The following is a 9,845-nucleotide window of genomic DNA, read 5'->3' as shown; positions in this document are numbered from 1 at the left end:
GCATTGCATACAATAAAGCGACAACCATATGGCTCCTGCCAGTTGCCGATAACTCGGTTACAAAACATGATCATCTCATACAATAAAATTTAGCATCATGTCTTGACCATATCACATCACAACATGCCCTGGAAAAACAAGTTAGACGTCCTCTACTTTGTTGTTGCAAGTTTTACGTGGCTGCTACGGGCTTAGCAAGAACCGTTCTTACCTACGCATCAAAACCACAACGATAGTTTGTCAAGTTGGTGCTGTTTTAACCTTCGCAAGGACCGGGCGTAGCCACACTCGGTTCAACTAAAGTTGGAGAAACTGACACCCGCCAGCCACCTCTGTGCAAAGCACGTCGGAAGAACCAGTCTCGCGTAAGCGTACGCGTAATGTCGGTCCGGGCCGCTTCATCCAACAATACCGCTGAACCAAAGTATGACATGCTGGTAAGCAGTATGACTTATATCACCCACAACTCACTTGTGTTCTACTCGTGCATATGAAATCTACGCATAAAACCAGGCTCGGATGCCACTGTTGGGGAACGTAGTAATTTCAAAAAAATTCCTACGCACACGCAAGATCATGGTGATGCATAGCAACGAGAGGGGAGAGTGTTGTCCACGTACCCTCGTAGACCGAAAGCGGAAGCGTTAACACAACGCGGTTGATGTAGTCGTACGTCTTCACGATCCGACCGATCAAGTACCGAACGTACGACACCTCCGAGTTCAGCACACGTTCAGCTCGATGACGTCCCTCGAACTCCGATCCAGCCGAGTGTTCAGGGAGAGTTTCGTCAGCACGACGGCGTGGTGACGATGATGATGTTCTACCGACGCAGGGCTTCGCCTAAGCACCGCTATGATATTATCGAGGTGGATTATGGTGGAGGGGGGCACCACACACGGCTAAAAGATCAAACGATCAATTGTTGTGTCTATGGGGTGCCCCTGCCCCCGTATATAAAGGATCAAAGGGGGAGAGGTGCGGCCAGCCTTGGGGCGCGCCAGGAGGAGTCCTACTCCCACCGGGAGTAGGACTCCCCCCTTTTCCTAGTTGGATTAGGACTTGGGAGGGGGGAAAGAGGAGAGGGAGAAGAAGGAAGGGGGGCGCCGCCCCCTTCTCCTTGTCCTATTCGGACTAGGGGGGAGGGGCGCGTGGCCCAGCCCTAGCCGCCTCTCCTCTCTTCCACCTAGGCCCACTAAGGCCCATTATGTTGCCGGGGGGTTCCGGTAACCTCCCGGTACTCCGGTAAAATCCCGATTTCACCCGGAACACTTCCGATATCCAAACATAGGCTTCCAATATATCAATCTTTATGTCTCGACCATTTCGAGACTCCTCGTCATGTCCGTGATCACATCCGGGACTCCGAACAACCGGTACATCAAAACATATAAACTCGTAATATAACTGTCATCGAAACGTTAAGCGTGCGGACCCTACGGGTTCGAGAACTATGTAGACATGACCGGGACACGTCTCCGGTCAATAACCAATAGCGGAACCCGGATGCTCATATTGGCTCCCACATATTCTATGAAGATCTCTATCGGTCAGACCGCATAAAAACATACGTTGTTCCCTTTGTCATCGGTATGTTACTTGCCCGAGATTCGATCGTCGGTATCTCAATACCTAGTTCAATCTCGTTACCGGCAAGTCTCTTTACTCGTTCCGTAATACATCATCTCGCAACAAACTCATTAGTTGCAATGCTTGCAAGGCTTAAGTGATGTGCATTGCCGAGAGGGCCCAGAGATACCTCTCCGACAATCGGAGTGACAAATCCTAATCTCGAAATACGCCAACCCAACAAGTACCTTCGGAGACACCTGTAGAGCACCTTTATAATCACCCAGTTACGTTGTGACGTTTGGTAGCACACAAAGTGTTCCTCCGGTAAACGGGAGTTGCATAATCTCATAGTCATAGGAACATGTATAAGTCATGAAGAAAGCAATAGCAACATACTAAACGATCGAGTGCTAAGCTAACGGAATGGGTCAGGTCAATCACATCATTCTCCTAATGATGTGATCCCGTTAATCAAATGACAACTCATGTCAATGGCTAGGAAACATAACCATCTTTGATTAACGAGCTAGTCAAGTAGAGGCATACTAGTGACACTTTGTTTGTCTATGTATTCACACAAGTATTATGTTTCCGGTTAATACAATTCTAGCATGAATAATAAACATTTATCATGATATAAGGAAATAAATAATAACTTTATTATTGCCTCTAGGGCATATTTCCTTCATATTTATGAAGTTTTGCATGATATTCGTGAATATGAAAATTGTGATGAAGAAATTTATGAAGTGGTTCATGATAGCTCCTTGAATGAAAAGCATGATTGCATTGGTTGTACTATAAATTGTATTATTGTTAGTTGTGCTAATAATATGCAAAACCTTACCTTGGGGATGCTAATTTTTCTATGTTCACTACTTATTGCAATGATCACGATTGGGGTGATTCTTTTTATGATCTTGAAAATTTATTTAAGCCTCACGATGAATATGATATTGATAATAACGTTTGCAATAATATTGAAAGTGAGTTTGGAAGAGCGTCAACTTTAGGTAAAAATAATCCCACTACCTTGGAGAATGATCGTATAAAAGTGGGCTTGGACAGGCCATGACTTTATCTGATGGTAATCCCAGTATTTTGGAAGAGTGTCAACTTTGCTTGCATGTGGATCATGAAAAGAATATGTTATGTGATAGCTATATTGTTGAGTTTGAATATGATCCCACATATAATTATTATGAGAGAGGGAAATATGGTGGTAGAAATTTTCATGTTACTAAATTACCTCTTGTTTTGTCGAGATTGTCAATGTTTTATTCTTCTCCCTTGCATATGCTAGTTTTTGCTTGCCTTGATAATTTGTTTGCTTATAAAATGCCTATGCATAGGAAGCATGTTAGACTTAAATTTGTTTGTCTCATGTTTTATGATCCTCTCTTTGTGTTTCAATTATTATCTTTCATATGAGCATCATCGAAATCTTATGCCAAGCTAGGGCATAAAACGATAGCGCTTGTTGCGAGGCAAGCCAATAAATAAAATTTATTTTTGCCTTTTTCTTTCTGTTCTTGAGTGTTTGCACAATTACGCCTCTATTATGGTTGTGTTTTTGTGTTTTAATGAGTGTCTATGCCAAGTAAAGCATTTGGGATAGCTTTGGGTGATAGTTGATTTGATCCTGTTGAAAACAGAAACTTTTGCGTCTAGTAACAGAATTGTTTAAATTCGCAGAAGCGACTATAAATTTTAAATTTTTACACAAGATAGATTTACAAATTGCCTCTGTTTTCCTAATTATTCAGAATTTTTGGAGTTACAGAAGTATGAGTAAAATTCGCATCTATACAAACTGTTCTGTTTTCTTTGCATTATGTGCTTGTTTTTATGAATCTATGGTTTGTATTGGAGGGTATAAGCCATGGTAAAGTTAGAATACATTAGGTATAATGCAAAAACAAAATATGAATGGGTTTTCAATAGTACTTAAAGCGAAGATTGGTTTTATTATACTAACGGATATCACAAAGGTTTTGTTAAGTTTTGTCTGATTGAAGTTTTCAAGTTTTGGGTGAGATCACGATGGATGAAGGAATAAGGAGTGAAAAGAGCCTAAGCTTGGGGATGCCCATGGCACTCAAAGTTAATATACAAGGAGAACCAAGCAACTAAGCTTGGAGATGCCCCAGAAGGCATCCCCTCTTTCTTCTAACAACCATCGGTAATTTTACTCGGAGCTATATTTTTATACGTCACATATCACGTGTTCTGGTTGGAACGTCTTGTATTATATGAGTCTTTGCTTGTTTTGCTTTTTAGTTTGTCTCACCTATCCTTTCTGGACACATTTATTTGAGAGAGTCAAAATTATGCTATGATTTATTAGAATCTCTCTATGTGCTTCACTTAAATTTTTTGAGCTATGGAATTGCTCTAGTGCTTCACTTATATCTTTTTTAGCACGGTGTGCTTTAATATTTTTGAAGAAATACTCTCATGCTTCACTTAGATTTATTTGAGAGTTAGTAAATTTTTGAATAAATACTCTCGTGCTTCACTTAAATTTATTTGAGAGTTAGTAAAACTTTTGAACAAATTCTCTCATGCTTCACTTAGATTATTTTGATAGATGAAATTTTTTGTGCTCATGTTCTTCACCTAAATTTGTTTGAGCTCGTCAAAAGCAATTGCAACATATGAAATTAGTCCCAAAGTGATAGATATTCAAGAGGGGTATAATAAAAAGTTTCATGAAGATCATTGCACAAAATGAACTTGATTATTTGTAATAGTTTTGAGATATGATGATAGTGATATGTGAGCCATGTTGGTGAGTAATTATGCTTTAGAAAGAATATTGGTTTTAAGGTTTGTGATTCCCTATGCAAGCACGAAAGTCAATAGTTATGTTGTGAAATTACATCCTACTTGTGGTGCATTATTCGGTGTTAGTTATGCTTAATGCTCGTTTATGTGAATTTTCATTTCTTGGTTGGTTGCTTCTGAATCTATTTGCTAGCCTTCACTTGTACTAAGTAGAAATATTACTTGTGCATCCAAAATCAGTAAACCCAGTTTTGCCATATGAGTCCATCATACCTACCTATATGCGGTATTTCCGTGTCGTTCTAAGTAAATTTGTATGTGCCATCTCTAAATTTTCAAAATGAATTTCCTTTTTGTGTGCTCGTGCCGCTCATGAAGCGGCATTGGGTGGCCAATATTTTTCATGCTAGATGTGTTATTCTCAAGATGAGTGTTTATTCCAAGGTTGTCAAAATCGCGATTCTCTTAGACGATTCTTCGACTTTACGATTCAAACTGGCCCCTCTGATTCTACGATCCCGATGGTGAAGATTTTATCACTACAAGAAATATGTCAACTTGTGACGTTGACTATTGGTCACAGAAAGGTCATATTTTTTTGCTTGATGTTTTTGGGCCTTTTCTATAATGATCCTTTACCTTTCCACATAGTTTGTTTCCTTTTTGTTTCTATTTTCTATTTGAGTCGAGGCCTGCTTATAATAATTCTGAATAGCTTTTCAGCCCAGGTTATTTTGGGCCATGGCATCTTAATAGTACAAGTATATTTGGGCCGTGGCCACTATCAGGTCCAGTAAGAACACTTTTTCTGGAGAATTTAATGTTCAAGTAAAATGTACACAATACATTACAGCGAAATAACACATACAACAGCAGATACATTTTCATTTCACTCCTACTACAGCTCACTACAACATAGACAGTACATGACACTTCATCCTTCATTTTTTTGCCAGGCACTAGACGAGTACATCTCACTTCAAATAAACAGTACTGTTCTCGGAAGCAAAATACGCCACCACACGCCATGGTTTGCCATCTTACTCGATCTGGCCTCAAGGAACTAGCAGCGCTGCTTGCTCCTTTGGCCGAGAGCACCTTGCTGTAGAGGATGGCTGAAACTCGGATGCGGAGCTCCCTGCACATGACATGTTGTGTCAATGCTTGCAGCAACAGAAAGAACTCACATACCATAGAACTTGCACAGTAATGTATCAACCACCAAACAGTATGAAGCAAAAACAAACAAGAGGGGGAGGAGTTTATACTTGATCTTCTTGAGCCTCTCCTTAAGCAAAAGCATCATCCAAGGTAATCATATAAACAAGAACACTCGTTACGATTCTGGAAATGGACCAACACAGTAGTAGTGAAGCTATGCGGGGATCTTTGTGATGCAGTTTATCGCTTCCTGGAGACACCAACAGTCTTTCCTCTCCTGCCCCAGTAGTGACACAGACCACGATGGTTCCTGGGAAAGAGAGCAAGGTTTCAAGCATAAGTGATCGCTCATACATCTATGCACTAAGGAAAAATGCTACTGCAACAGTGAAGTTTTAAGGAATCAGCCATCAGGCATCAGCATACATCTATTGGAAACAGAGCATTGATATACAGATCAGCTGGGTCACATACAAGGTTACCTAGAAAGGTATAAATGAATACATTGACAATCATCAATACCAGATTGCAAGACATAACAATTATGTACCTAAGCAAGTCGACAATGGCATAGGGCAGGATATAAAATCTGGATACAAGTAATCGACAAACTAGTTCCAACAGATTGACTGAATTGAACTGCTATATAACCAAGTTAGAGCTGGCAGAAGTTGCAGGTAAATAAACATCCATAGAGCTAGCAGTAGCAAAAGATGACTTTGGTCTCTGCTTGACTAATGAATCAGTACATCTTCAAGCGAAAAATCATGAAGATCACACTACGATGTCCCTAACAACAGTAGAAGCTCAGAGGTGTGACAATATTTCGTAATATATAAGCCTTGGCTACAACTTTCAGCTTAACATGCAAATAAAAATCAGCCACTTATTGCTTATTTCATGCTTCAATTTTTATTTTCAGTTTTGTTAGGACAGTCTGCATAGGTACAGTCCTTTACTTGTTTGGGAAGTCAAGATATTCATGTCAACAATTATATAGAGCCAAACAATCATTTAAGCATAGAAGGCACGTCATTTCTATATATAACTAAAGCATATCCAGCAAGCTACCGAAGCCAACAACTATGATTACTTAAGAAGGAAAATAGTCATCATAAGCCTATATTTCTTCAGGTTGGGCTCATGCACGACGAAACAACTTTAAAAATATAGAACCAATCGAGTAGGGGAAATTGATATGTAGTAGAGTTGCCTTAACTAATATATTGTGCTAGCTAGTGTAATGAGATGGATGCAAACTCAGAATCTTTCTTAGCTTAAATAAGAGAAGATGGAAAAAAGAGCAGAGCCGAAGTAGGGGTTGAGTGGAAGAAGTATCGCTTTGTTGAAGCGATGCGAGGCTTGGCTTGGGTGACTAGCAGGTCCAATGCTGAAATGTTATTGAACATGAGGAGCGACAGCAACAATCCCACTGAAGAAACCACATATAGTCCTTTGTTGTGGCATCAGAAAACATGTAAGTAGCGAGCGCAGCATCCTGTAAGTATGAGGAAAACGAAATTGTTACAAAATTCAGTACATACGAACGAGATATGCATCCTTGAGAGGTCAGACAGACAGACACAGAAATAGCCTGGCGTATGTATGCATCTATGTAATGTATAATAAGAAAATAGCAGGGGCGGATGCATCTGTACTTGTGCAATGCAGATGCAGATGTGCAGACTGAATTTTTTCCAGAGTAAATACATACAGACAGATAGACGGTAAATAATGCTAGATGGGATGGGATCGACCATGAGAGTAGTTGATCATTCCGTTGTAATATATTAGCTAGTGTAATATATGAGATTGTCAACCGTCGAATTACAAAAGAAACAACATGAAATTGTTGTTATGGCCAAGCAGAAGAAATCTCTTACTAATAAACAGTGATATATAAGGAGAATTATTAAAGCATAGAATTATCCACAATGGCCATATGAATACAGGCATGTGCAATGGCTAGGAGGATCAGAATATGACCATCCAACATGCACACATGCATCATGCAGGAACATGTATGAACATTTTTCTGTAAGGGGGACATCAAGACCCTGTTTTGGAAGGACAAAAGAGCTCTTGAACGAGTTCTGGTCATCAGGTGCTTCTTCACCATCAGGCTCATTTGCTGCTGCTCATCCTCCTACTCCATCTACATGAACAAGAGAAAGTTAGTTGTTTGCATGGAGTTCACTTAATAAAACAGTGGGTCAAGCTGAAAAATATGTAATACAGATAAGAGTCCTAGGTTATGTATGTACAAAGCAGAGCAGCGGCAAGAGTAATGCAAATCACTGACCAAAACAGTGGGTCAAGCTGAAAATCGGTAACAGAAATTGCAGGATTGAGTATATCAAAACATGTCAGCCATTGATAACGCCAGTAAGAAGCCAAAGGTGAAAGATGCTTTGTTTTTGCTTGGAAACTAAGATCGAGTTGCCGGCTAGCTAGTGGAGTGACATGTTTGTAATGGCAGTTTGGTACTATTGGCTGTAGAAATATGGGAAGAACACATTCAGGGTTGGAGGTCAGACACTTGCACGCCCATCTCCAGGGTTGGCTGCTAGTGCTCCATTGATTAATATATGAAATTTGAAAGGGGCTAATCTGACCATCAACCTGATTTTCTGAATACTATTACAGTCAGTCAGTTTTCAATAAATATGCAATAATAATGTATAGCCCCAGATTTTCTGAACTATAAAAATGATGTAGCAAAATCAGGGGTTGTAGTAAATGGTACCAAGTGTTCATTTTTTACTGCTCAAGCTAGCTCGGTGCTTCCTTAATAAACTGGAAAGATGCAGCAAATATGAGATTTCTGCATCATAGGATAACCTGATATTTCCATAAGTTACATTTGGAAGCTCAACTAGTAGTACGAGATTAATAAATGGCTCCAATGCGAGTCATTAGTCAGGCCATGCAATGAAAAGTATTCATCACTAGCTAGGATGTGCAGAAATACTACTGTAGATTCACTATTAGCAATACATGCAGTCTAATATAGTCGGACATTATCTTAGATGGAAGCCTTGTACTACTGCAGAATTAGAATTGCGGAGGAGGGATCGGAAATTACCCTCAAGGGCCCATGGAGATTGCCCCAGCAGCGACCTCGGAGAGGCCGGTGATGAGGACGAGGGACGAGCAGGCAGGTCACCACCACCACCACCCCTGGGCGGCCGCACGTTCACATCCTCCCACTGTGCCGCCGCACCAGGAGACATGGAGCTGGATGAGGAGTGCGACTGGATCTGGAAGGAGTGCTCCAGTAAATCAAGGGGATGAAGGATCAAATCAAAGATTGAGGTCGCCGCTTACATCTTACTAACGATCCTGGCGCGGGCTTCGGGATGGAGCCCGGAGCGCCAGTCGCCTCCGGCGGTGGGGCGCCGGTGCGTTCGGGTCAACCCCGCCTCCGGCGGCCGTGGTGGCGGGATCTGAGTCTTGGGTGGGTCGCCAGTTGGCGTCCACGCTCCCCCTCCCCTCGCCCCTCCGGCTCGTCCGCCAGAGCCAACGAGTAGATCGGGGAGGGAGGTCGCTTGCTCAGGAGATCGATTGATGGCGACGGCGCCTGCATGGAGAAGGGAGGGGAACTGGGCTCGGCGGTGGGACCAGCGCGGGGGCGAGGGGAGGGCGGAGGTGGCTCGCCTTCCCTTTTCCGGCGTGGGGCGTGCGGCGTGGTGGGAGACAGAGGCGAAGCGGTGAGTGTGCGAGGAACACGGATCGGGGAGGTGCGAGGCCATGAGGAAAAGGAGGTGCGGCGCCGAGGGCGGGACGAGCGCGGCGGCCCTGCGGCGAAGGGCGCCGACCAAGGCCTCCGGGACGGGCGGAGGAAGAGCGGCAGACGTCCTCCAGGAGGCGAGGAGGAGCGGATGGTGGCGCGCGGGCGCGGGCGGCGGGGTCGGATCTGAATCGGGGAGAATGGATCTGAATCGGGAGGGATGTGATCGGCGGGGTGGCGGCGGCGATGGGGGAGAGGGAGCGCGTGAGGTGGGTGGCGGATCTGGAGCGCTAGGGTTTGTGGGGTGAGAGGGTGAGGGAGTTTTCTTTTTCTTTTTTTTTTTGAGACAAAGAGGGGGAGGGGGTGAGGGAGAAAGGGCTGCCGTCAGATCCAAGAGCATCCGACGGCGTTTGAGCACGATCTGCGTGACATGTCCATGGACCAATCAGAACGCAGTACACGTTATGACCTTCTAAATTGGTCGTAATCGACTAAAAATAAGGTGTTGAACAATATTATTCAAAAAAAAGTGTTGAATCATATAAACAATTTTATGATATGAGAAATTCAAAAAGAAACATTCTCATTGTGTCAC

At 42.6% G+C, this 9,845-nt stretch overlaps 1 long non-coding RNA gene across 2 annotated transcripts; it reads right to left on the bottom strand.

The window, feature by feature from the left end:
* Positions 1 to 5,162: 5,162 nt before the first annotated feature.
* Positions 5,163 to 9,564, bottom strand: LOC109780970 (uncharacterized). 2 transcript variants are annotated; one of them, XR_012181824.1, is made up of 5 exons: positions 8,848 to 9,564; positions 8,606 to 8,780; positions 7,577 to 7,675; positions 5,628 to 7,018; positions 5,163 to 5,497 (listed from the first exon to the last, which is right to left on the bottom strand). It is a non-coding gene; the product is annotated as an uncharacterized lncRNA (long non-coding RNA). The 2 variants fall into 2 exon arrangements; XR_002237128.3 differs by having other exon boundaries at positions 7,507 to 7,675; positions 8,848 to 9,556.
* Positions 9,565 to 9,845: the final 281 nt, after the last annotated feature.

Source organism: Aegilops tauschii, chromosome 4 (assembly GCF_002575655.3).
Source record: "Aegilops tauschii subsp. strangulata cultivar AL8/78 chromosome 4, Aet v6.0, whole genome shotgun sequence".
NCBI classification, from domain to species: Eukaryota; Viridiplantae; Streptophyta; class Magnoliopsida; order Poales; family Poaceae; genus Aegilops; species Aegilops tauschii.
The sequence above is the reverse complement of the archived record's forward strand: the minus strand, read 5'-3'. Positions and strand labels throughout refer to the sequence as shown.